Below are 5000 nucleotides of genomic sequence, written 5' to 3'. Positions count from 1 at the left end.
CCTTGCTCATCCGTCAAAACACATTACGTTATCTCTCTCTCTCTCTCTCTCTCTCTCTCTCTCTCTTCTCTCTGTCTTCTCTCTCTCTCTCTCTCCTATAGTCAATCAGTTAGTCAATTAGTCTGTCTGTCTGTCTGCCTGTCCTTCCACACCGTTCCCCTCTCTCCCCTTCCTCTCCTCTCATCTCTCCCTTCTCTCATTTCCGAACAATCGAAACATTTCCGAATTCACCAGAAAAGGAACATGAAACAAGACAGACTCCTCGCCTCTCTTCCCCACCTCCTCCCCAACCCCCTACTCCCCTCCCATCTCTCTCTCTCCCACCTCCTCCCATCCTCCCCTACTCACTTCCCCTCTTTCTCAACCTCCCCTCGCCTCCCCAACCCTCCCCCTCTCCCCCCCTCCCAACCACCCTTCACCCCTCTCCCTACTCCCACACCTCTTCCCCTCCTCCTCCTCTTCCCCCACCTCCTGCCCCCCTCCCCCCCACCCCACCCCATCAACAAACGCGCGCGGCCGCAGAATTCCCGTGCGCTAATGTTGCAAGGGGGAGTTATTTGCAATCCGCTAATCTAATCCTGCCTCGGGTCACGTCTGCCTCGTCTCCTTTCTCGTCTCTGTTGTGATGTCAGGCGATGAGAGGCTAAGAATAATGATGATGATGATGATGATGGTGATAACTATGGGGGGGGTAATGATGTGGATGATTGGTGGTGGTGGTGGTGGTGGTGGTGGTAGTGGTGATGAAGATGATGAAGATGATGATGGTGGTGGTGATAATAACAACAAGAGTTATAACTGATGATGATGATGATGATGATGATGATGATGATGAGGAGGAGGAGGAGGAGGAGGATTATGATGATGATGATGATGATGATGATGATGATGATGATGATGATGATGATGATGATGAGGAGGAGGAGGAGGAGGAGGAGGAGGATTATGATGATGATGATGATGATGATGATGATGATGATGATGATGATGATAATAGCAACAACAATAACAATAAATGGTAATAATAATAACAATAGCAACAACAATAACAATTAATAATAACAATAATAATAATAATAATGATGATAACAATAATAATAACAATAATTATAATAATAGACTGATCTATCTACCAACCGAATACAGCCAACTCTCGATAGATTAATCTCCCGACTAACCTGAGATACTATTCGTCGACAGATTTTTCTTTTAACATGAGCCAAGGAAAGCTAAGACTGTACAATCGATCACGTAAACCAAGCCAAGGGTGACTAAATCTTCTGATAGACTTATCTATCTATAAGAAAAAAAGAAGAAAATACTGGTATGCTGATCTATCTCTGAGCCAAAAGGTAGCTCGCTCTCGACGGCATAACGACCAGAGAAAGAGACAAATATCGACAGACTGATCTATCTATAAAACAATCAAGTGTCGACACCAATCCCCAAGTGTCGACACCAATCCCCACCAAGTGTCGACACCAATCCCCACCAGAATTATCGACACCAATCCCCAAATGTCGACACCAATCCCTACCAAGTGTCGACATCAACCCCACCCAGTGTCGACACCAACCCCACCAAAATTATCGACACCAATCCCCACCAAAATTATCGACACCAATCCCCACCAAAATTATCGACACCAATCCCCACCCAGTGTCGACACCAACCCCACCAAAATTATCGACACCAATCCCCACCAAAATTATCGACACCAATCCCCACCCAGTGTCGACACCAACCCCACCCAGTGTCGACACCAACCCCACCCAGTGTCGACACCAACCCCACCCAGTGTCGACACCAATCCCCACCAAGAGTCGACACCAACCCCACCCAGTGTCGACACCAATCCCCACCAAGAGTCGACACCAACCCCACCCAGTGTCGACACCCCAAGCTGCTCATCGGACCGGCCATATCCTGGTGGGGAAATCCGACACCCCCTTCCCCACCCTCTTACCTTCCCCCCCTCCCCCCCTCTTCCTCTACCCTCTCCTAAGCACATTATAAATTTCTCTAATTACATAAACACAGATCTTCTCCATAAATAATAAAAATAATAATTATTATCATTTCGGTCTCAAGGAAATTACAGAAGAGATAACGAAAGTAATAATAAATTATCAGCAGCAACGCGAGATCAAAGGTGAGGTAACCTGCAATAAACATCAACATGGGGGCAGTTGCAACACACACACACATATTGCATGCGATATTAGTTCATAAGGATGCACAGGAACAATACTGTTTTCTCTCTCGCTTCATTTTTTTTCAAAATAATTCTGACTGACATCATTTTTTTTTCTTTTTTTGTTTTATACACACACACACGCACGCACACACGCACGCACACAAACACACACACACACACACACACACACACACACACACACACACACACACACACACACACACACACACACACACACACACACACACACACACACACACTGCGTTTCAGCATCTAGATTCTTTTGTTATTGATAAACGTCCCTGTTTATGATAAGAAAAAGAACAAATATGCATGGACAAAAAAAAAAAAAAAAAAAAAAAAAAAAAAAAAAAAAAAAAAAAAAATATATATATATATATATATATATATATATATATATATATATATATATATATATATATATATATATATATACATACATATAATATAAAAATAAATTCAATAATCAAAATAAATAAAACCACTCAGCCGCTCGGCCTCTTGCAAAATGTCAGCTTTAACTTCGGTCCTCGCCAAGCGTCAGATCTTACCCTCAAAATATCAGCAGCCGTCAGCGCTGACCCTCAGGCCTCACTAAACATCACCTTTAACTCCACTATGCAACGGAAAGGCGGCAATACAGTCAGCAACTATCAGTCAAACAGCGCGACCATTATCATAGCCTGCAACGGCAAGCTCTGACACTGAACTATTTACCTACTCTATGTTGCAGTCGTTGCTTTCCGTCGCACGCGGGACAAGTTGCCATGTTGCTTGCTATTTATCAGCCTTTATTTTTATGCGTTTATATAGTGATTTTATCATTTTCTTTTAACGATATATCTTTGGTGTCGAATCAAGCGACTTTGGGACAAACTCATCATTAAATGTAAGCTTAAAAAAAAAAAAAAAATTCTCCCTTCCATCTTCTCTCTCTTTCTGTTTTTTCTCTCTTTCTCTCTCGCTCTTTTCTCTCTCTCTCTCTCGCTCTTCTCTCTCTCTCTCTCTCGCCTTCTCTCTCTCTCTCTCTCTCTCTCTCTCTCTCTCTCTCTCTCTCTCTCTTTCTCTCTCTCACCCTCTCTCTCTCTCTCTCTCTCTCTCGCCCTCTCTCTCTCTCTCTCACTCTCTCACCCTCTCTCACCCTCTCTCTCTCTCTCTCACTCTCTCTCTCTCTCTCTCTCCCTCTCTCTCTCTCTCCTCTCCTTCTCTCTCTCTCATCTCCTCTCTCTCTCTCTCTCTCTCTCACTCTCTCTCTCTCTCTCTCTCTCTCTCTCACCCTCTCTCTTTCTCTCTCTTTCTCTCACCCTCTCTCTTTCTCTCACCCTCTCTCTTTCTCCTCCTCTCTCTCTCTCTCTCCTCTCTCTCTCTCTCCTCTCTCTCTCTCTCGTCCTCTCCTCCTCTCCACTCTCCTCTCTCTCTCTCCTCTCCCTTCTCTCTCCTCTCCCTTCTCTCTCTCCTCTCCCTCTCTCCTCCTCTCCCCTCTCCTCCCTGCTCCCTCCTCTCTCTCTTGCTTTCCTTCTCTCTCTCTCCTCTCCTTTCTCTCTCCTTTCTCTCTTCCTCTCCTCTCTCTCTCCTCCCCCTCCACACCCTTCCGCTCTCTACCCTACTGTGGCTCTCCTCCCCCCTCTCTCCTTCCTCTCCTTACCTCTCTCCTTTCTCTCTCTCACTATCCTTTCTCTCTCTCCCTCTCCTTTCTCTCTCTCACTCTCTCTCCTTTCTCTCTTCCTCTCCTCTCTCTCTCTCCTCCCCCTCCACACCCTTCCCCTCTCTACCCTACTGTGGCTCCCCCCCCCCTCTCTCCTTCCTCTCCTTTCCTCTCTCCTCCTCTCCTCCCTCGACGCTCTCTCAACACACATTCCATTACCTAAGTCGCCACGTCTGACACTTATCCTGAACTATTACGGGCTGACGCTCTTTCCTGTGCGAGCTAATCATTAGTCTCCGCATACATCTCGGACCAATCACCAATCCTCACACTTCCCTGGAACTAATCGCTGTAGGAACGAATCACCGTATTATATATATATATATATATATATATATATATATATATATATATATATATATATATATATATATATATATATATATATATATACGCGCCACGAGCTAATCACCTCCGATTTCAGGACCCAATCAGTCATTAGGTCTGGTGACTGATTGCTCACTGGTTCCACTTAGGCGACCAGTCACCCAGTCTCTCAACCTCAGCAACCGAATCCCAACCAATCCCCGAGCCGCAGCCCTGACCCACAAACCTCCCCTCTCCTCCCCTCCCCTCCCATCCCTCCACTCCACTCTCCCTCCCCCCCTCCCTCCCTCTCATCTCCCCTTCTTCCCTCTTCCCTCCTCCTTCCTCCTCCTCATCTCCCTCCCTCTTCCCTCCTCCTCTCCCCTCCCTCTCCACATTTTCCCCTCCCCCCCCCCAACCGAATGTCTGGGGAAAATCAATACCTCTCGCAACAGCCGATCAATTGCAAACAGTAGGGAGTCGCGAGGAAATAATGATTCTTATTAGCCCGGAGTCTTTTATCATTAATATTATTGTTATCATCATTCTTATTACCAATATTATTACTCAAAGAGGGTCTTTATTATCGTTATCTTATCACGTGATTGTGATAAGAGGCGTGAGAATTCGCGTGTGTTTTGCTAGAGAGTATTGAAAGGAAGGGGGCGAGGGAGAGAAGGAGAGGCAGAGGGGTAACGATAAAGGAGGGACAATGGGTAGGGTTGGAAAGGAAGGAAGAGGAAAAGGAAGAGAAAAGAGAGGAAGGGGGAG

General features: G+C 45.7%; 1 protein-coding gene across 1 annotated transcript in view; it reads right to left on the bottom strand.

The window, feature by feature from the left end:
- LOC119590145 (dual specificity tyrosine-phosphorylation-regulated kinase 4-like) overlaps positions 1-5000 on the bottom strand; it is a 62011-nt gene that overhangs the window by 9797 nt on the left and 47214 nt on the right. The window lies entirely within an intron of this gene.

This window comes from Penaeus monodon, chromosome 26, assembly GCF_015228065.2.
Source record: "Penaeus monodon isolate SGIC_2016 chromosome 26, NSTDA_Pmon_1, whole genome shotgun sequence".
Taxonomy (NCBI): Eukaryota; Metazoa; Arthropoda; class Malacostraca; order Decapoda; family Penaeidae; genus Penaeus; species Penaeus monodon.
This window is presented reverse-complemented; position numbering and strand designations above follow the sequence as displayed.